The sequence below is a fragment of the Euleptes europaea genome, chromosome 4 (genome assembly GCF_029931775.1).
Source record: "Euleptes europaea isolate rEulEur1 chromosome 4, rEulEur1.hap1, whole genome shotgun sequence".
Classification (NCBI taxonomy): domain Eukaryota; kingdom Metazoa; phylum Chordata; class Lepidosauria; order Squamata; family Sphaerodactylidae; genus Euleptes; species Euleptes europaea.
This window is the reverse complement of record NC_079315.1, coordinates 86,495,354-86,518,950: the sequence shown is the minus strand read 5'-3', so window position 1 is coordinate 86,518,950 and position 23,597 is coordinate 86,495,354.

Genomic DNA, 23,597 nt, shown 5'->3' with positions numbered 1-23,597 from the left:
TATGAACTGCTGCTGTTAGTAGCCATGTTGGTCCAAAAGTAAAATCCCAGAAAGGCAAGAAATCAATCTGTGTAATACCTTTCTTAGGACCAAGCCAATGACACATTGCAAGCTTCGAGTTCCCCAAAACTCTTCATCAGGCTAGATGTAACAAAAAATTTAAACAGGGAGGGGAAAGCAGGTTATTCACAGCAGCATGATCTTCAGTCCCTCTCATGCCAGATGTGGAACTTCTGGCAAGCAGAAAAGATTTAGGTTTTTGAGGTTACTGCTGGTCAGGGACCATAAAAGCAAGGGGGCAATAAAACAACCTCCATAGCAACAGTTCCTCTCAATGTTCCTAATCTTCCTCTTAACCATTAAGGCTTGAAGTCTCTTTTCAGAAACAAGAGTAGAAGAGTAGAAGTTGCTCAAAATTCTCAGGAGATAGATTTACAATGTTGCTGCTATATATATAGTCGATTGAAGCCAAATTATGTAGTCATTAATGTTTGGGCTGTCTGGCTACAACTCTTTGTACACTTACTTAGGAGTTAGCATCATTAAATAGATTGAGACTGATTTTAAAGTAAACACAAGTAAGTTTGAATAGGACAACAGTAATACTCAGTATGTTTACTTGGAAGTAAGTTCCATTGAAATCAATGAGACCTCAGCAATCATACTTAGAAAGGGGATATGTTTGTATTGGCAATACCCCTATGAAAAGGAAAGTGATCGTTAAAATTTTTACTGTGGCTGAGTTCTGGTAATTCTTATCTGTCAGATATGCTTTTTTACTCTTGTACTACAATATTCCTTTTCAAAACTGAAATGAAGAATGAAATGTTAGGTAGCTGAGATGAATAACAAAACCATTTCAGTTTTATTTATTTACATATAATATATAAAGCAACTTACCACTGAGATGTCTCGTTAGTTTGTCTACTTGTGCCCTGCCATATTGAGAACTGACTACATATGTATATTTTAAAAATGATTAATGAATTATTGAGCTAAAGCTCCACTCCTTCCCATAATTTTGATTACTAGACACATAAATAAAAATGCAATTGCTCCAACACATATACCAGCAATTTTCTAAGCATACAGATATGCAGATTTTTTCTAGTTTTTATCTAAAACTTTCACAAGAGAAGGAAGCTAAGATAAATTCTAGTATTACGATATTGATTTAAATTAATTCTTCATTAATCTGAAATATTCTAAACTGAAATATTTCCCCTAAATAGTTGTAATAATACGTACATAGAAATATATGCTATAACAAACATAGATTTATGCATAGATTTATAAATAGGTTTAGGCAGCAGGTTATAAATGGGCAAAAATACAAGAATTTCTCTAGACAAAAGTGTGGGTGTGTGTTAAGTGCTGTCAAATCGCTTCCGAGTCATGGCGACCCAATGAATCAATGCCCTCCAAAATGTCCTATCATTGACTGCCTGCTCAGGTATTGCAAACGGAGGACAGTGGCTTCCTTTCATCGCATGTTGGGTCTCAGCTCTGGGTTCCTTCACATGAGCTTTCTGCATCTCTTCTTACCATGTCTTCTTCACTTCCACCAGCGGTTTTGTCTGCCTTTTAATCTTAAACTCCTAGCTTCCCCCCACCTTTTTTTCTTATTTAAATTTTGTTATTTTTATATGAATAATTTTTATATTCCCCCCACCTTTCTTTATATCTTTTTGGCAGAAACCATACCACCGCTATATGAGCTCCTCAGTACACAACCCACGTATCTGCCTTATTCTTTGTAAATGTTCTAAGACTGTTCCTAGAGTTGCATCTGGCCTCAATTTTGGAAGAACTCGAGTAATGAGCGATCAGACATAACCAACTTGTGTTAGCCAATTAATGGAGCCATTGTTTTTACTGGTAGTGGCTGAAAGTGCTGGCAGGTCACAGCCGACTTAAGGCACTTAATGCCATCCTTGTGCTCTTCTGTGCCCATTTGTTGTCACTACCTCCCTTCCTCTTCAGCATCAGAGCTGCAGCCGCCTACGGACACCTCTCATGCCTTCCCGGTGCCAGGGCAAGGTAATTCATGCTGGTGGGGGGGCTGTTGACGTTGGAGACTGCCGTCTTGCTGTTGCCAGGTCTCGAGACGTGTTGGAGTTGACATGGCTCATGACACACCTTTGCTTTATTTTGTCCTGTTCAGTTAACGTATTTCCATGTCTGATCTCTCTGCTGATGTATTGAATACATTTAACAGTTGGTGTAAATATAGTATATATACTACATTATAGTGCAAACGTAAGAACTCTTTCCTGGGAATGTCCCATTGGGGAGGATCTAACCATCCTCCAAGTAGCCTTGCTTCAGCCTAAGGAGCCTTCCTCCAGCTTAACTGGCCCTTCTTTCAATAGAAAGCAATCCTAAGCAGATCTACTCAGCAGTTATACTCAAGTCTATTCAGTGGGGCCTACTGTCAGCAAAGTGTTCTTTGGATGGCACTGATAGTTTGTCTCATACTTAACCTACAAATCTTGAAATGGTTTGGACATTATGTATCATAGAGATCATCCACTTCCTTTATCCCACTGAGCAGTCTCAAAGGTCAGGTAGGTTACCTCTTGGTGGTACTCTGCATGCGTCAGGACTGAAGTATAAAGGTATATAGAGGGCAATTCTTGATAATGCTCCCGCCCAATCGCTGGTGCTTGCTTCTACAAAAGCCTGAGTTTGGATATCCCTCTGGATTAAGATTGCCAGGCTCCTCTTTGCCACCAGTAGGAGGTTTTTGGAGCGGAGCCTGAGGAGGGTATGGTTAGGGGAGGGACTTCAATGCCATAGAGTCCAATTGCCAAAGTGGCCATTTTCTCCAGGTGAACTGATCTCTATCAGCTGGAGATCAGTTGTAATAGCAGGAGATCTCCTGCTAGTACCCGGAGGTTGGAGCAACCCAAAACAGCACTATAACACTATAAAGCAAATAAGTGAATTTTATAAAGTGCAAAGTGAATAAATATATACAGCATATACAAAGGGAGTACAAACAGATACAAAATTTACAATAACAATCCAATAAGTATGACTTATCAAGAGGATGCCAAGGATCCTGATTCAACAGGTAAGTTCAAGTAATCAACCAATTAAGGTATCATTTGATATTAGAATTTTTTGAATCATTCAAATTCTTTTTAGGTTGCAGTTATTGGAACAAAGCCACAGGAAAAAGATGTCAGACGTGTTGTCTAGATCGGGACCACGTTTCGCATATGGCTTCTTCGGTGACCTGTATCTGTGTATCAAAAATGCATGTATTCAACTAAATTTCTGGAAAAATTTCTTTAATTGTGCTTCAAAAAATGTTGTTTATTGCGTGGAATGTAAATGTGGTTTAAAATACATTGGCAGCACCATACGTCCCGTGAGGATCAGGATCTCTGAACATTCTTCTAGAATTCGCTCCAGAAATTTAGAAGCCCCGCTCACTGCCCATTTTTTGGAAAAAGGACATGGAGATAGGGATTTCTCCTTTTGTGTTTTATGGCAATTCCGTGGTCGACCCTATGACTCGCAAAATATCCAAAAAAACACTGCACCAAATGGAGACTAAACTTATTTTCCTTATGGGAACATTGTCTCCCAATGGTCTAAACAATGAATTAGATTATTCCTGTTTTTTAGGACAGCATCACTTTAAGAACCCTTTTTTCTGAGTTTTTTCTGAGCCTGTCTGCTACAGCTGCGATCATTTAAGAGCCAAATCCTTTTTACTTTTAAATACCATCCTTATCTTTCCTTGACTATTCTGTCCTTTTGGAGACCTGGATACAAATCTTTGCGGTCCCTATGAGACAACACCTACTAAGGCACTTATACTTATATCTATTATTGGTAAGAATATTTATGCTTGCATAGTCTTTTTATTATTGATTAAATAATGTTTTAATGTCTATTATAAATGTTGATTTATTAGTTGAATACATGCATTTTTGATACACAGATACAGGTCACAGAAGAAGCCATATGCGAAACGTGGTCCCGATCTAGACAACACGTCTGACATCTTTTTCCTGTGGCTTTGTTCCAATAACTGCAACCTAAAAAGAATTTGAATGATTCAAAAAATTCTAATATCAAATGATACCTTAATTGGTTGATTATTTGAACTTACCTGTTGAATCAGGATCCTTGGCATCCTCTTGATAAGTCATACTTATTGGATTGTTATTGTAAATTTTGTATCTGTTTGTACTCCCTTTGTATATGCTGTATATATTTATTCACTTTGCACTTTATAAAATTCACTTATTTGCTTTATAGTGTTATAGTGCTGTTTTGGGTTGCTCCAATTATCCTTACAGCACTGAGCCTTCTTTTCTTGTGGTAGTACCCGGAGGTTGGCAACCCTTCTCTGGATGCATTGTGAGCTGTTTTTATCTATGCAAGCATTTAATGGATAACAAGGGGTTGTTTGATGGCTGCCTGTCAAAAATACGGTTGTCATATAAATATAGTGTTATTTTTTAAAATTCTACTTTATCTTAAAATTCAAAGCAGCTTACAATTAAAATATAAAATTAAAATATAAAATTCAGTGGCAATCAACAACAGATTAAATACACATAATTACTGCCAATCCAAAATTACATCCAAAATAATGCATGAGCATAAAACAGCAAATTGACTGCAGTTGCATACGCATATATGCACACAGGAACTTTTCAACGTCCTCTTCTGGTGGCAGCCCCTGTCACAGTTGACAATTAGCATACCCTTGTGTTTAGATTAATTTTAGATTACTCATGAAACTAGTAACCTATCAGGAGAATACATCACACCATAGGTTCAATTGGTATTGTATTGACATTTAATTTATATCAAGACTCGAGAAACAAGATTTGTTAATAAATACTTACTCTCTTCTAAGAATAAAACACTCATGATCATTGCACAGTATAAGGAACATAAAGGTAGTTTATGCATGGGAATTTTACCTGGGGCTTGATGCTCGCTCGTCCCACACTTTTCTGTAAAAAAGCTATGCACCAGCACAGTCACCCGCCATTAATGCATGGCCGCTTTCTCCCGAGAATGTAGCAAATTGGTGAGGTCCCCATGCGCGTGCTTTGGCCACATGCGCTTTGAACCCGCCCCCTTTCGCTATATCCCCGGGAGAAACCATTCCTCTGTTGTCATGACTTAAAATGGACGATGGTGAGGGAAACAGCCATTCATAAAAGACCTCAGATATGAGGGGGCATTAATTTAATTGAAAGAGCAGGAGGGTGAAAGGGTCAGTTAAACCTATAGTGTGATCAGTAGCTGTGACATCCTCTGAAAAGTTTTCTGGAACATCACAATGCAAGGCATGAGAATTTGCCACTGGAAACAGGAAAGCCACAATTCTCCCTCAGCTGTTTTGCACACAGATACAAACCAGTCTGGATCTTGGCCACAGACTTATCTTTAGCCTGACTGAGCAGGTGGCCTTGCTTGCATTTTTAGATGCTTGTAAGGGTTGGGAACTGGCAAGTTTACAGTGTAATCCTACAGAGTTACATCCTTCTAAACCCACTGACTTCAACGGATGTCGATTCCCTTGTTAACAGTGCAATCTTATCTGTAATATCAGTGCTATTTCCATTTACTGGATGCTGTTTAGCATCCAGTAGCTATAATGTTCCAAAGTGAACAGACCTGACCTTCATAGATGATCTTGATAAATGATGGGGAATATACAGAAAGAGGCCTGTCTAAGGTATAATTTAAAATGTTACTTTACTTGAATCTTTAGAATAGAGAGGTCTAAAAATCAAATTATATCCTTCTGGATTATGGAGTACACAAAAGAAACAATAACCCACCAGAGAGTGGAGACAATATTGGTAACTGGGTAAAGTTGATAGGATCCGTTTGGCCATCAGTTTCAGAGATGAGTTATAGCTAATCTCTGTATGGATTTTTTGACTCTATTCATAGCCCTTTACCCCTTTCACTCCAGACATGCAGAGATATGCAGTCTCCTCAAGAAAACTGAAGAACTGTTGTACCAGTGAGAATGCTTACTCTTCCTGAAAGTATTATTCAGCTGTGGCCTATGGGGAAAAAGAGACCAATATATTTGTATTATAAAATCTATTGTCCTGTATTTCCTTACTACATTCCTGCTGATAACCATGTGAGACCAGTTTTGTAGACAAATCAGTGGGTATTCTGCTGCCGCCTGTTCTAATCTGAGATTACCAAATTTGTAGCTCTTCTGTAATTTGTAATATGTTTTTACATGTCTAGCAGAACTGCTAATGGGAAAATATGCTCCTCTGGAACTCTGATAGGCCCAAGTTGTTGTTGTTTTTAAAATGTAGCTCAAATCTACATACAACTAAAATGAGATGAAAAAAAATTGTAAAAATTGTGGATATGCAGGTTCTGAACCACATGTATTTCACTAAGTGAGGAAAGTGCTTGATATTAAAAATGTATTTTCCTATGAAAACTGTTAGACCAATTCTGATAATTTACAGTTGTTAGGTTTTGAAGTGCTTTAAGATGGGGGGAGGTAGTTGTGAATTTCCTGCATTGTGCAGGGGGTTGGACTTGATGGCCCTGGTGGTCCCTTCCAACTTTATGATTCTATGATTCCAAAGCATTTCAGTCCTAATGGCACCTTTCCATCCACCAGGAATAGAACCTTTCAGGAAGTATTTGTAAAGGTCCTAGAAACCTGTTGGGAACCAGACTTTAAATGTGAGTACATCAAATCAAAATCTAAAAAAGAAGAAAATAAGTTTGTGATGATGTGACTGAATTGTGTTAAGACGTTTGCTTGGACAAGCTGTGGTTTTCATGCTTACATTAACTGGGATCCAAAGCACAAGGCAAGCAATGGTTAGATAGCTGGGAGCCAAATCACAAAGCTGATATACAGTATTAACAAGGGTCTGCCCCCAAGTGATGCCTCAAGAAATAGTTAGTCAGAGGAGAAGAATGAAGCTTTCCCAGCTCTATGCTCTACTGTGGCTTCTTTGAGGGCCAAGAAACTGGTTGAATTTGGTATCTGTGAAGTTGGAGCAAGAATCTGTGAATTCATTTAGCCATAAAGCTCTTTCAACAAGTAATTATCTATGAACCTATCATAGAGTTACAATAAATTATATACTGCTTTGAGCTTTATTAATTAAAAAGTAAGGCTCTAGCCCTTTTTGTCAAGGAGATATAAGGGGAAAGACGCACTGTTTATATTTCTGCAACAAAAAGAGTTAGACTTTTTAAAAAAATAAAAGTTGGGAATTCACAGGAACGAGTAAATTGTGGCAATAGATAGTCGTAATGTTATTGCACTGTGGCAATCTACTAATTGCAGATTTTTAAAAAGTCCAGAAAAAGCTCTTCAGTGGCAGGGAGGAATGGCAGCTGCCTCAGACAAGGAAAGGGCAGGGGAAACTGCCACATAGATGCTCTGTTACCTCTGCATTTGCAGCAGCACTGAAACCTACACAGAGATCAACAAGAGAGGCCAAACTAAAGCATATCCCCTTCTCCAGTCCTTACCAGTTACAGACATAGCTTCATTTCAGATGAAGAAAAAGTATCCCAGTGTAGCTGATGTTAGGAAGATATTAAATGAAGATGATTTCTCTTGACTGAGCAATATACATAATTTATTGCTTGGAAAATCATTGGGCAGCAATGCAGTTAAGCACAAATCCTTGGACTTAAGCCAAGCCAATACTATTGATATAAGTAAGATGACTTCAGTGTGACTAAGTGCATTTCTGTAGGTTAACTGAAAGCATGCCAAAAATGCATTTTATATATGGTATGATATTCTTGTACATAACCTTGCTGCAGAGATAGGCATGCTGTGTTTGTGTTCTTAACCCCCCCCCCCCAAAAAAAAACACCAATCTGGCTAGATGTGCACTGCTACACAGGAGTCATGCAGGAGAAAGACAGGAATTCTCTAAACATTTCTTTAAAGCTCTAAAATTATTACATAAGGATCACAAAATGGTGAGGCCACTGGCGAAAGAGGACAGCCTGATTTAAAGGTGTGTCCAAATGTACATAATCTGAGTGGTAAGACACCTGTTAGAGTGCACTATGGTTTTTCCACAGAGGTACAGTTTCCCAGTCGCTGCTGCGGCTTCCATACAGCAGGTTTCCCTGACAGTTTTTTTCCCCATTGGCGATTTAATACTGTTACATCATTATACCATTATTTTAAAATATGTATTAGATTCTCTGCTTTCCCAGATAACCTGATACATATTGTGGTGTAATGGTATATTGATATAACGCTATTAGATTGCTGATTGAAAAAAGCTACAGTATGGAGCTGCAATGGTTAAAAAAGGTAAAGGTCCCCTGTGCAAGCACCGGATCATTCCTGACCCATGGGGTGACGTCACATCCTGACGTTTCCTAGGCAGACTTTGTTTCCAGGGTGGTTTGCCATTGCCTTCCCCAGTCATCTTCCCTTTACCCCCAGCAGGCTGGGCACTAATTTTACCGACCTCGGAAGGATGGAAGGCTGAGTCAACCTTGAGCCGGCTACCTGAAACCAACTTCCATTGGGATCGAACTCAGGTCATGAGCAGAGTTTGGACTGCAGTACTGCAGTTTACCACTCTGCTTACCACTCTGCGCCACAGGGCTCTTACTATGGGAAAAATGGCTGCTATGTGGCTTTGCTGTGATCTTTCCCAAAACTTTGAAGCAAAGGAGGTTCGAGAAATATTGGAGATTAGCTGGGTAACCTAGCTTGGTGCATGAATACACCATGATGGCATGGGGAAGCAGGAAAATAATAATAATAAGGTCAGAATTCTAGCAAAACCCATTCTTCATGTTTGCTCCTGAAGTGGAATGTGGATAATACTGATTAGCTGACTCCCTGTGTCATGAGATCATTTATTCCTCTTTCCTCAGAACAGTTTTAAAATGTAAATATTTTAAAGAATAAGACAAGGACTGAACTTTCAGTTGAGTGAATGTACATGCTGTGCTTTATAGAATAAGGAAGGTGGATGGCCCATCTAAAACATGGGGCAAGACCATTGAATGCAACAGCGTCTGATGCATTGATTTGTACATCTGTAATTGGCATTAAGAATAAAAGATGCTCAAACTGTTGAAGAAATATGCTGCAGCTCCAACCTCTCCATTCTTACTGCAGCCCATTGAACTGCCCAAAATGCTGCTCCTGGGAATCATGGGACATTCAGGAATATTATAGGGCAAAGCAAGTGTTTGCACTGAGCAGAAAAATTGTTGGAAATTGCCACGCTGTCTTCCACCAATAGAAATGCTGTTCCTCGGGTGTAGCTGCTGTTACGCTGGCAGAATGGCCACTTAGGAACCAACCCTAGACGTGTACTCGTGTGTGTGTTAAGTGCCATCAAGTCGTTTCCGATTCATGGTGACCCTATGAATCAATGTCCTCCAAAATGTCCTATCTTTGCCAATCCATCTCTTGTTGGGTCTTCCTCTTTTCCTGCTGCCCTCAACTTTTCCTAGCATGACTGTCTTTTCCAGTGTCTTCTCATAATGTGACCAAAATACGATGGCCTCAATTTAGTCATTTTAGCTTCTAGGGTCAGTTCAGGCTTGATTTGATCTATAACCCACTGATTTGTTTTTTTGGTCAATTGGAAACCATTCATGTATCATTGCAAAATATCGAGTAGCAACTCCATTATGCCTGTGCAAGCCTGCACATTGAGTTGGATTTTCTAGATGCGACAAACAAGTACAACCCATATCAAAGCTCCAAATCCATGTTTAGAAACTCTATAACTTTTTATTAACAGGGTGGGTAGTTTTGAGTTACTGGTCACTAATCTTACAACAGCAATATTCCAAACAGTGTCTTTAACACTTCCTCAAGTATATCCACCATAAAAACCCACAATAGAACTACTTTGGGGGAAAATCACATTCTCCCAGCTACCAAATTATGCAGCTTGAACACTCATCAAATACAATGTTCCCCAAGCAGAAGCACTGCCTGTGGGAATATATGCAGATGGTGCACAACAAATGTGCATTTATTGTGCAAAAACACCTGATCATGTGGAGAGGCCTTAATCAGCTTCAGTGGGATTAAAGTGGCTCATCTGGGTTGCAGATCTGGTTGTTAAAACACATTGCTTGAATCCAGAGATGTGGAGCTGTTTTAAATGGTGCCATCAGTATTGAGTATTCTCTATAGGGGACGCCACCATTTAAAATGTGTCTACAATTCTACATGTTAAATCTTTGACAAATAAATTAACTGAGCTATCTTTTTGATTAATTATTATGTTCAGATTGAGGAAATGCATTTTCCTTCATAAACATAACAAAGTAATATTCCTCACTAAATATGTTCCAGAGTTTGCAGTGATCTAATAAATAAACAGATTCATCTTTGCTCCCCAAGGAAATGACATGAATATTTTTATTGCACCAATGTTTTATTGGAGTAGGCATTGAGACTTTTATGAAGACTTAATTTCCAGACAATGGAAAAGATTTCAGAACTCGGTCTATCTTTAGCCTTAACTATTGAATGGATGTGATGAGTCTTTTAAAAGCACTAATTCACAGGTTATACAAAAGCTTATGCAGTTATTCCCGAAGTTGGGCTATTTTTGGTGAGGTAGTTAAAGTGATTTCACATACCAGGGCAAACTGAGCTGAAAAGAAAGTATATTGTTTTTAATTATATAGCAGCAAGTATAGAGAAAGACCGTGTTTAACTTATGACGAAAGCTATAAGATCCCACCATCCAGTTAATTGCTTAGTAATAATAATCACTTATTGTACTAATTTCTGCCATATCAGACACTTCTGACAACTAATTCAAATGCTAAAAATATCGGTGGCATTTCCATAAAATACCTGTTTGAACTTCTGTATTTTATCCCTGTCACATTCCTGTAATATCTTATCTTGGGAACATAGGCAGAAGATCTGCAAAAGTAAAAAGAAGCAAATCTCTGCAAGCTAACCTCTGCAGACAAATATCTAGGGCCTAGCAGTAATGTACTAGAATAGATCACATTTTTGTAGTATGAAAGATATGCTGTACTTCAAATGATAGACTGAACACAATAACTGTGAGCATGCAACATTATGACCCTAGCAGTCGGGGCAATGCAGCCATTACATTCACCCTGCTTCTCAAGGTTAAAGTAAATGTATGGTATTTCTGGATAATGCATTATTGTTGCAAATGATAGTATCATTTTTATTACAGAGCAATGTCTGTGTAAGACCTTCCTTAGTGAAGTTATGCTGTAAATTAGTAGCAAAAGACTGGAGTTTGCTCTGTCACCTTAACACGTTTTCAACTTTTTCAGCATTTCTTTTGGAAGTTGGCCATTTAAATAAGTTACACCAGGGACGGCCTTTGCCAACGGGCAACAGGAGCAGCTGCCTAGGGGCCCTGATTATCTATGGCTCCACCCACCAAAGGAAGGGGTGGGGGAAGAAGATCAGGATCCTACCATCTGGGGCTTGGGCAGCTGGCTTCTGGCGGTGGCAGATCCCACCCACAATGCACAGGGTGAGAACCACCCCTTGTGTGGCCCCAACGGGGGGTAGTGGTGGACTTTTTCCTGGGGTTCCAGAATCACTAAGACTACCCCTGGTTACACTTAAAAGTCAGTTACTGGAAAATTAATTTAATATACATTAACTTTCTAGACAACATAATGAGAACATGGCTGTGTTTTCACTTAATGAGGAAGCATACCCTCTCAAAGAACCCTAAGAAAATCAAGTTTCCCTGAACTTGCCTTCACTCTGCCTATTGTGCTTCTAAAAGGCTTAGCCTTAGTTCAAATGATATGGCTCCCATGTAACCATTAAAAAGGTTGCTATGTACTTCCCCATACAAGGAAGGGCACACTGTTTGAAAGCCACTTAGTGTGGATACAACAACTCAGATCACAGTCATACCTGTGGCACTCACATGGCGACTCACACACAGTTTGGGCAAGTGTACCTGGTAAATGGTGTCAGGGGTTCATTCATACTGCCTCTCCCAGTATTAAAAGTATCTTTGGGCAATTGCTGAGGGCCCACAGCTGCAGGATGGCTCATTGCTGCCTCTCAGATTTCTATAAACGTTTGAGAGCGACAGCTAGGGTTGCCAGCTCCGGACTGGGAAATACCTGGAAATTTTTGGGACAGAGCCTGAGGAGGGTGGGATTTGAGGAGGGGAGGTACTTCAATGCCATAGAGTCCAATTGCCAAACCGGCCATTTTCTCCAGGTGAACTGATCTCTGTCGGCTGGAGATCAGTTGTAATAGCAGGAGATCGCCAGCTAGTACCTGGAGATTGGCAACCCTAGTGATAGCTCTGTACTTTTTGGCATCAGCAGGGATTGGTTCCCTCTAGGCCCACCACCATCTTGTCACCATACTGGACCTCCCAGTTTGAGTTGTAAAAGGCCCACTGCAATGTGGCGCTTCTGGGTATAAACTGCAAGTGACGCAATCACGTCTGGCCGCATGCACGTGATCCCTTCCCATGATCTGCCCCAAAAACCTCCCACTGGAGCTAAGGGGGGACCTGGCAACCCTAATGACAGAGCCATGCTATTCTATCTCAAGTGCTTCACCCATGGGGAATGGGTGATTGCCCCAGAGGCCCTGTACTGTTGAGGGATCTCTGGACTGATCTCCCATTGCCAGTGAGAGTGGTGCCTGGGGAGCTCATGGAGCACAAGTCTTTCATGCTCCTTCTAGGCCTGCCTAATCCCATCACGCCTGCTATTCACATTTACATACTGTTAACATTTACATATTGATGCTTGTCTGAATTCACTCTCCTCTACTTAACGACGGATGGATTCACATTCTAGCTGTATCTGAAGAAGTGAGCTGTGGCTCACAAAAGCTCACATCCTGCCAGAAAATATTTTTGTTAGTCTTTAAGGTGCTACTGGACTCTTGCCCTTTTCTACTACTTCTTCAAACAGTAGTTCTTAAGTTGGAGAAGTGAGTAACATAGTACACAATTTCCCAGTTTTCTTTTTTAAACTGGCCTGAGACCACTCTTTTCACTAGAGCTATTTCCTGTTAAACACTTCGGGATCGCACTCTCAACACTAGAGAGATTAGAGCCACTAGCATGGATTGGACATTTGGGTGTGTGTGTTGGGGTTTGTGTGTAATAAATGGCTTTGTAAGAGAAAACAGAGCTCCCAACCTGGAGGAGATTGTGGTGTGATCTTTCTAGATCACCAAGCTGGATTGGGCTAGGTGGCACTGTTGTGGAGTGACTCCTTTTCCTCCTGGCAAATGTGTCAGCTGCTGCTGCTGAAAACCATTGCTCTGCCCCATAGCTTTGGCTTGTAGGTGTTGCAGGGTTCCATCTTGTCCCCTATATTAACATGAAGCCATTGGGAAGATTGTTCAGATTTGGACTTTTTTGTTATCAGTATGCATTTGTCACACAGCTCTCTCACTTTCTTATTTCTAGCTGATCCTAGGGAGGCATGAAAGTTCAGAACCGGCATTTAGTGTTAGTGATAAACTGCAAATTGAAACAATCCAGACAAGATGTTGTTTAGATTGAGTACACGACTGACCTGGGAATAGGTGCTGTTTTGTCATTGGTGTGAGCTGTAATCCCTTTACAGACACAGGATTGTGGCTTGAGGGTACTTCTAGATCTGCTGCTGCTTCCATATGGTCAGTGGTGGCCATAGTTAGGAGCACCTTTAGGTTTGGTTGGTTCCCTTCCTAGACAGGAGGAATCTGGCCATGGTTACTCATGTTCTAGTGATACCTAGACTATTATAATGTGCTGTACGTGAGGTTGCTTTGAAGAGTGTTCTGAAACTCCAGCTGGTCCAAAATAAGTCTGACAGAGCATTGATAGGGTCAGAAGCATTACATTTAATGCTACAGTGATGTCCGTTTTATCTTTGGGCTCAATTCAAAGTGATGGTTACAGCTTTTAAAGTGCTAAATAGTCATTAAAGAAATTATCTTCTGTCATATAGATCTTCCTGGGCATTGAAGTTTCCATTAGAGATCCTTGCCTATGTGACCCACCCCCTGAAGTACAGTGGTTGGCTATGGTACATCAGGCTTTCGTTATAGTAGAGTGCGGCTATGGAAATCTCTCCCAAGAGCAATCTGCCTAGACCCACCACTGTTGGTTTTCCATTGGTTGCTAAAGAAATGCTCACATTAGGAAGGCTTTTGCTGTTTATATTGTTGAGCTCAATTACAGATTGTCTTTCGTACAATCTTAACATGCTTTAAAAAGATGCTGATAGATGGAGAAATTGTTTTTTTAACGCATTTGCTTTTGTTGTTTTAAATTTGATATAATCTGTCATGAGGATGTGCTTCTGTAATGGAAGTGGGGGTTAAATACATTTCAAAACATAATAAAGAAATAAAATACAGCCATGCTAACATACGTAGCATTTCCACGCCATACCTCATACGACATCTTACAACTGGTTTATACATTACCTGGCATGGAATGCTTGTTGAATTCTCAGTAGTTGCTTCCTTACTGCTCTGATAATATATATTTTGCCCATGTGGTTAGGGCTTATGGCACCATTATGTAACACTAACAACAAGAACAAGGAATGTTTTCTGGCTTTGCATCCTTGTTGAATTGGTCCCACTGCACAATAAAATCATTTTATGAATGGAATGTAGTTTTCTAGCTCATAGGTATGAATCTTAAACTATACCCCTTGGCTGGAAAAGATGTTTTTGACTTTGGATCCTCAAATTTGGCAGCCGGCCAATGAGGTAAAATTCTGGCCAACTAACAGCAAAGTTTTGCCTCTGAGAACAGGGTTTTTAAAAATCAGTATTGCCATTCCTTTTAGGCATTGCAGTTGTTCTACCCTTTAATTCTGCTCTAAACAGCTTTTAACCTTTTATTTGTATAATGAAATTATTTATTTTGAAAATAGGGTATTGTTGAATTGCTCCCACAGCGTAATAACATCATTTAATGAACAGTATGTATAGTTTTGTAGTCCATAGCTACAAATTTTACATGACACTCTTCAGCCAGAACTAGATGTTAATGGAAATCTAGGGTTGCTGTATCAAACATCAGTTTTGTATCTCTTCGTCCACTTTCCCCTGTAACATGCAGGAAAACAAAAATTATCACATGACATTACTGAGCTCCGTGTCATCCCCCTTCTGCTGTGGGGTGTGTAAGATTTTAATTAAATTAATTCTAGCATATTAGAAAAATGTTATTTTTCTATTATATTTGTAAGCTGTGGTTATTTATATAAGTCAGTAGAAAACAGTATTGTCTAACTTAAACTGAACAAAGCAGGTGATTTTTCGTGTCTGGAACAGGGAGGTATAAAAAAACAACATGTGACTACGGAGATGAGATCAAAGTTAAGGTGGATTTGAGAGGAGGAGATATTCAAATCCTCTTGAAACAAAGGGTTTTGGAGGAGTATATAAGATATAGAGGGCGGGGTTTTGTTAGGAGAGACTTTCACTTTTAAAGCCAAAAAGGCCTAAAATGTCTCCCTCTTTTGCCTGGCAAAATAAAAAGTTTTTTTTTCCTTTGCTTCTAAAACCTAGCGTCGTCTCTGCTTTGTGATAATAAAATCTAGTCACAAAGGAGAGTGTATTTACATCCAACACTGCCCTGTTGGCAAATGGCAGTTGGGAACTTAGGATAATGTCAACTCTCATGTTTGTTGTGCTGTTCTTTACTGGGCAGAGAGAAGGAAGAGATGTGGGGCTGCTCTTTGGTAGCAGCATCGAAATACAATAATTTCCAGTTCCAAGTTTTCTATAACTGAGCATGGTCATTGAGGGTATTGTTCTGAAATGGACCTTAAGTAAGTTCATCTCCTTCTTAGCCTCAGTGTTCTCACTCCCATCAGCAACTTGGAAATGGTAATGCAGCCCTGGATTATTGTGAGGATAATGGAGAAGTCTGCACTGCATACTGTAATGCACTATAGAAACACTGGATAATATTATTAATATTAAGGAATAGAGATATATGAGTAATTAAGGAATGTTGCTTGGAATTTAGACAACCAATATTCTGCAGATGCTCTACTCTGTACTCAGTCAGAGACAATTAGATTGACATTAAACAAGCCATCAGCCCTGCGCATGTAACACTTTGTATGCATGTATAACAGCTTTCTTTGCATGCAGGATATGTCGCATGAATCACTCAATATGGGAACAATGCATCTTTCATCATATGCATGCAGCTGTGATACACATGATCCCTTACCCTGAAAAATCCAGTATACATATATAGAAAGCAGTTATGTGAATAGAACTACATGCGATGCCTACTCAACTGGCTAGCTTGATGGTCCTCTGATCACTGGAGTAAATAGCAAGACTGGCCACACAAGGAACTTTGTCCAGTCGTGCTAAGTACCCCTCAATGATCATCTACGTCATATCAACAGAAGTATAGTGTTCAGATCACACGAAGTGTTGGTATCACTTTACTGTTCTGGTTAGACCTCACTTGGAGTATTGTGTTCCATTTTGGGCACCACAATTTTAGAAGCATGTAGACATGCTGGAATGTGTACAGAGGAGGGCAACGAAGATGGTGAGGGGTCTGGAGACCAAGTCCTATGAGGGAAGGTTGAAGGAGCTGGGTATGTTTAGCCTAGAGAGGAGACAACTGAGAAGTGATATGATAGCCCTTCAAATACTTGAAGATGGCTATCATGTGTAGACGATGGAGCAGAGTTGTTTTCTATTGTTCCACTAATTCAGACCAATGGTTTGAAACTAAAAGAGTTTTCAGCTAAACAAATTCCTGACAGAGCAGTTCCTCAGTGGAACAGCCTTCTTTGGGTGGTGATTGGCTCTCCTCCTTTGGAGGTTTTTAAGCAGACGCTAGATGGCCATCTGACAGCAATGCTGATTCTGTGAACTTAGATCATGAGAGGGAGGGCACCATTGGTGCCCAGGCTTCTGGGAAAGCCTGGAAGTGATGTCACACCCCTTTAGGAACTGTTGTAAACTCTATGTTCTTATAGAATTTCCAACAATTCCTAGAACCTGGCATTCCTTGCTAGGAATTGCTGAAAACACTATGATTTTACCATAGAATTTCCAGCAATCACTAGAGACATGTGATGTCATTTCTAGTTTTTCCCAAAAGTTACATTATGCTGTTGCTGATGGCTGCCCCCTCATGTCCCCCCTTCCCCGGTCTTCTGTTGGTTGCAAGGCTGGGTCTGGCAACCCTAGGTTGTACTGGAGAGCCCAATGAAAACATTGGCTCAGTGTGCAGCAGTGGTGAAAAAAGTAAGGGGCATGCTGGGGATTATCAGGAAAGGAACTGAAAATAAAATGGTTAATATTGTAGTTCCCCTATTGTCTTGGTCTGGCTAACAGTGTAGGCCAACTGTTCTGAGGTTTTCAGCAGGGAAGTGGTATTTTTCATGGGAAAGGAGACAGGAAGCGGAAATCTTGAATGTGGCAGGGAAACTATATTTCTGGTGCAGGTGTGGCCACGGTGAAGCAGATTCCTCACTGTGAGGCAGTTAGGAACAGGAATCTCCATATGAACATGGTGCTAAAGCAGAAAGAAGATCATCTCTTTTCTGACCAGGCACAAATGCTAGCAGGAGCTACTGTACCAGCAAGGCGCCTATCCATTTGCAGGCTTATATAGGAGGCTGAGATCCATGCTATTCCTGGTAGCCTGGTTAAGATCCTAGCTTCTGTCAACAATTACACCTACCATTCTTCCCGAGAAAGGCTGGAATGAAGGAGGCCCTGGGCTGCCCATTGTGCATTCCTTCACTGGGTCCATGCTTCTGCCCTGGTCATTTTCCATCTTCATTCCCAGTTGTCTGGGGGAAACTCTGGTAGTGCTGGATCCTGGGTGATCTCCTGTAGTGGCTCCAGGAGGAGGGGAGGATGGAGTTTGGAGAGGGGAGAAACCTCATCAGGGATGTGATGCCATAGCATCTGCCCTCCAAAGCAGCCATTTTCTCCAGGGGAACCGATCTCTGTAGTCTGAAAATCAGTTGCAATTCTGGGAGAACTCCAGGCCCCACCTGGAGGATGGCAACCCTGGTAGCCTTCTGTATGATTCTGGCAGCACATTATCAGACCTTAGGAGCTGCTTAGCAGAAATTTGCTAAAATATTTACTTTGGGTGTGCGACAAATATCACATTCACTTTTTCTTCAGTTTCTTGGATGACAATTATTGACAATTGCAGTTACTGAATATTTCAGTTGTTCTGGTACTTCTTGTAGACCAGAAAGAGAAAACCCAAGGTCCTTCCTCAACTTTTTCCTGAAGGTAATGTTGTAGATAAAAGTCCACACATTAACATGAGCTATGGAGATGCAACATTTATGTAACATCAAGTTTAATTGAATGGGTGAATTTTGCCTTAATATTTGGGTTGTTGAAAACCGAACTTTTAAAGGTTTAAAGCTGTTACAAAAAACCACCTGAATTTTTTTAATTGATCGTGCAAAAACTGAAAAGATAGTGTTTAGGAATAAATCTCACATCTATACAAAGTCAATGATGCAAAGGAAATTTAGCCAATTCTACATCATTTATTTGACAGTACCACATGGCAAGCTGTGGCAAATTTGGCTGTAAAAGCTGAAGACAGATTGTTCCTTTAGTTTGTACTTCGAGAGAAGAAATAACTGCAGCACAGTAAAGAACCAAACAGATAAAACATTTTGAGTGTAATTACAGTCAAATATGTCTGCTGTAATAAAAGTTGGTCTAAGAGGTCACCATGGAAGTTGTTCCTTCTTTCACTAAATAAATGCCACTAACAGTAGAAGCCTAAGGAGAGTTACACCCTTCTAAGCCCATTGACTTCAGTGGATTTGGAAGGGTATAACTCTGCTTAGGAAGGCACTGCAAATTTGGCATAGCTCATCAGTCATTGTTAAAACAATAGTTTGGGTGATGTTGAGACCTGCACTCTGAACCTGAACCAAACAGTCTTGGATCTCCAACAGTCTTGGAACACACAGAGTTCTGTATAACCAAGGGATTCCCTATTCATGTCAAAAGGGCTCTTGCCAAGGAATTTTGAGTCTCAGAGAAAATCTTTGGTTGACAGACCATGCTGGTGGTCAGCATTACTGTATAGAATATGGGAACTGCCATGTTGTGGAAGAGAAACCCCACTCAAGTAAATGGAAGTTTTGGGAAGAGAAGCCCCTCATTAAGTGGAAGTTCTCTAGCCTTGCTTTAGGGAAATTACATGAATTTTTCCCTGGATAGTCTAAGGAAGAAATGAACAAGACTTCTTTTCATATATCTTTTACCCTGGTTTTCCTTTCTATCTGTCTTGTTAATTGTTGAAGGAGGTTTCCTACAAAAAATAACTGGTTAATGTTACATTTGAAACAAAAGGTGCCACAGGAAATTATGGCTTTGTTTGGAGTGACACGGTTAGATTATTAGCGATCTCTGTGGCCATCTGTAATGCTATGTAAACAAGGTGCTTGAGTCACAAGCCTGGGAGCCACTAAAATAGAGAATTGTGACATGGTCTGACATTAACAGCCTATTCCTGAAAATTCGGCGTGCGGAGTCGGCGGGGAAGAGGCGCAGCGGTGCCGCTTCCTAGGCCGAATCGCGCACATTTTTAAACAAAGAAAAGCCGTTTCGTGCCTTTTTGTTTGTTTAACTGGGGCTTTTCGCCCCATTGAAAACAGCGAGGCTGTGCCTGCAAAATAGCAGGCGTAGCAACGCCGTTCTGGCCGCTGGCGCAAGTGACCGAAAGGGGTAGGAACGCCGTTCCTCCCCCCGGCCCGGCCCCCTGCACTGGCGCAGCCTCTCTACACTGTTGCCAGCGCCATGGAGAGGCTGCACTGGCGGAGGGGAGAGGCGCGGCTTCACGGCACTTGGGCAGTGGCGGAGCCACCCCGCCGGCGTAAGTGCATGTAATCATCTGATTACATGCACATACGCCGGCGGCGAGGTCAGGCCGCCTACTAAGAGGTTTCGCGCCCCCTCCCCAGGAATGCATTGTTAGCAGTCAAACTCTCTCTGTTTACCTATAACTATGTTGAAAACAACAACCTTAACTACACTGTTGGAATCACTGAAATTATTATCATTGTGAAAAAGGGCATCTTATGAAGAGGCATTGTCCAGAGAATCAGATCAATTGTCCATCTGGCCGACTATTATTTACACCAATTAGCAATAGCTTTCATGGTTTCAGTCAGAGGTCTGTCCAGAATTGCTCCTGATGACATACTTTTAAACTGAGAGTACCACATTTGGAATTTCCTTTGCATTCAACAATTTTTCAGTGATACAGCAGTAAATCAGAAGCTGATGGTTTGCTGGTCCAGACCAAGCCATGTAGCCTTTATGTCTTTCTATTACTTATCATTGTTAGGACTCAGTGGAGATATTTTAACTGAGCAACACAATCATTTACAGAGATGCTGACACCAAATGAAATCTTGATTTCATTAGAAATGGAGCAGGACCTCACCTAGACTAAACTGTTGTTAAGGTAACTGGTTTTGTTACTCAGTGGAAGGTGTTTGCTGCTGCAAATGGGTGGGACATAGACATGTGCAAATAAACAGGATGCTGTTTCTTAAGCGGTATTTGTGTTAGATGGGCAACATTATGGTGTAAAGAAACAAGAAAAATCCACCCTGGCTAGTAAAGTTGTTTTTATTTGGTTACAGTGACCTATTCCTTTTGTTGCTGGAATTCCAAAACTCTTTTAAGTTGCTCTTTCTGTTGATGTATGTAAAGAGTTTTAGAAAAACTCTTCCTTTTCCATGAATACTTTGTGCTGAGAATGAGAGAGAGAGATCAAAAGTGACCAGATGCTTGAAGTGATAAAGATAAGATTAGGAACCATTGTGAGTTGCTATCTACCTGCATTACATTACAACAATATGTGAAGTGAGTTTATATAATGTTAATTCCATCAGTCTCAAACAATGGAACATTTTTTATTACTTTGAAAAGTTTCAAAGGGATATTGTTTCCTGAATTACTATGGATTATGGTGCTTTGGAAAGATCATTTTCTTGGTACTGAATCATATTAGTCAAGAATGGAAATGATCAGTTATAGTATCCTGTTCATGTGTTTCTTACACAGGATTGTTCTATGGCCTTTTTGTTCGTTCTAGTTTTAAAAAAAATTGAGACCATGCATCATCCGTTATTAAAATTCTGTACTTTCAGGATGATGGTTGCATATAAAAACCTTCCATAACTGATATATTGAGAGCCAGTGTGGTATAGTAGTTGGACTTCAGTCTGGGAGACCCAGTTTTGAATCCCTGCTGTACCATGGAAGTTTGCTGGGTGACACTGAACCAGTCACACACTCTCAGCCGAACCTACCTCACAGGGTTGTTGTCAGGATAAAATGGAGGAGAGGAGAACAATGTAAGCCACTTTGGGGTCCCCATGGTACTGAATCATATTAGTCAAGAATGGAAATGATCAGTTATAGTATCCTGTTCATGTGTTTCTTACACAGGATTGTTCTATGGCCTTTTTGTTCGTTCTAGTTTTAAAAAAAATTGAGACCATGCATCATCCGTTATTAAAATTCTGTACTTTCAGGATGATGGTTGCATATAAAAACCTTCCATAACTGATATATTGAGAGCCAGTGTGGTATAGTAGTTGGACTTCAGTCTGGGAGACCCAGTTTTGAATCCCTGCTGTACCATGGAAGTTTGCTGGGTGACACTGAACCAGTCACACACTCTCAGCCGAACCTACCTCACAGGGTTGTTGTCAGGATAAAATGGAGGAGAGGAGAACAATGTAAGCCACTTTGGGGTCCCCATTAGTAAGAAAGGTGTGTGTGTGTGTGTAAAGTGCCACCAAGTCGTAGCCAACATATGGCAACCCAGTAGGGTTTTCAAGGCAAGAGACTGACAGAGATGGTTTGTCATTGCCTTCCTCTGCATAACGAACCTGGTATTTCTTGGTGGTCTCTCATCCAACTACTAATCCTACTTAGCTTCTGACATCTGATGAGATCAAGCTAGCCTGGGCCATCCAGGTCAGGACAAGAAAGGTATAAATTAAGTAAATAAATACAGGGCTCCATAAGAAGGGGCTCAGATCAGGAAAAAAAGTTTCTGCTACTGATATTAAGAGTTTACTCTCCTCATATGAACTACACTTTATTTGTTCTTGTAGGTTATCCGGGCTGTGTAACCGTGGTCTTGGAATTTTCTTTCCTGACGTTTCGCCAGCAACTGTGGCAGGCATCTTCAGAGTAGTAACACTGAAGATGCCTGCCACAGTTGCTGGCGAAACGTCAGGAAAGAAAATTCCAAGACCACGGTTACACAGCCCGGATAACCTACAAGAACCAATGAACTCTGACTGTGAAAGCCTTCGACAATATTTTACACTTTATTTATTTATTTACAACATTTATACCTTGCCTTTCTGCCCTTGACAGGGTAACAAAGGTGGCTAACAGATTAAAAACATACATAACAAAAACACATCTTAAAGACTATTAAAACTGAGTTAAAATACACATACGATACAATAAAATACGCATACATAAAAACAATAATTAAAACATAGGGCTGGAAGGAGTGATCACTGAGAACACCAGACGAAACAAGTCTTTACCTCCTTGTGGAAGACAGCAACATGAGGAGACAAGCGAGTCTCTCTGGGGAGAGAGTTCCAGAGGTTTAGCGCAGGAGAGGACCAAAAAGGTCCTCTCCTGGGTTTGTTTATTTTTCAAATTGTTGATACCTGCCTAATCTCAGAAGGCAGGGACACCCAAACAGGGCCTTGAAAGATGACTGTAGTGGTTGGGTAGAGATTTATAAGAGAGTAGGCGATCCCTTATGAACCTACCTGACATCGCTTTACTCTGCTCTGGTTAGACCTCACCTAGAGTATTGTGTTCAATTTTGGGCACTGCAATTTAAGAAGGATGTAGACAATCTGGAACGTGTCCAGAGGAGGACAACAAAGATGGTGAGGGGTCTGGGGACCAAGTCCTATGAGGAAAGGTTGAAGGAGCTGGGTATGTTTAGCCTGAAGAGAAGACTGAGAGGTGATATGATAACCATCTTCAAGTACTTGAAGAGCTGTCGTATAGAGGATGGTTCTGAGTTGTTTTCTGTTGCCCCAGAAGGTTGGACCAGAACCAGCAGGTTGAAATTAAGTCAAAAGAGTTTCCGTCTAAACATTCAGAAGAATTTTCTAACAGAGCTGTTCCTCCGTGGAACAGGCTTCCTTGGGAGGTGGTTTTTAAGCAGAGGCTAGATGGCAATCTGTCAGCAATGCTGATTCTATGACAGGCAGTTCATGAGAGAGAGGTCATCTTGGCCATCTTCTGGGCATGGAGTAGGGGTCACTGGAGGTGTGTGGGGAGGTAGTTGTGAATTTCCTGCATTGTGCAGGGGGTTGGACTAGATGACCCTGGTGGTACCTTCCAACTCTATGATTCTATGATGGACAGTCATCATCTTGATGGTGATGTTCTGGCATGGCTTCCGTTACTTTAAACTATTTCATGTGGTGGTCCCATGGTGAACTGTTTGTGTGCAGCAGCTGACCATACATCTACAGTAAGTTTCTTCATGATGCTGCTGTTTCTTTGTTTTTTTCCTTTTCTGGGAATAAGAGAGGGAAGCATTAGT